We start from the raw sequence: 294 nt of genomic DNA, 5'->3' as shown, positions 1-294 counted from the left end.
GAAATATCCTCCGATAACAAAGAGAAAGAAGCTTTCTGAGAAACTTCTTTGTGTTTGGTGAAATCATCTCACAGAGTTACAGCTTTTACCTCAAGAACCCTTTCGTTAAGACAGTTCTCCTGGAATTGGCGAAGTGATATTTGGAAGCCCATGGATGTCTACGGTGAAAAAGGAAATATCCTCAGAAGAAATATGGAAAGAAGCTTTCTGAGAAACTCCTTAGTGTTCTGTTAATTCACTCACAGATTTATATCTGCACTTCGTGGATCTCTTTGCTAGCCTTATTTCTGTGGA

This window comes from Mandrillus leucophaeus, unplaced genomic scaffold (assembly GCF_000951045.1).
Source record: "Mandrillus leucophaeus isolate KB7577 unplaced genomic scaffold, Mleu.le_1.0 Scaffold63, whole genome shotgun sequence".
NCBI classification, from domain to species: Eukaryota; Metazoa; Chordata; class Mammalia; order Primates; family Cercopithecidae; genus Mandrillus; species Mandrillus leucophaeus.
This window is presented reverse-complemented; position numbering follows the sequence as displayed.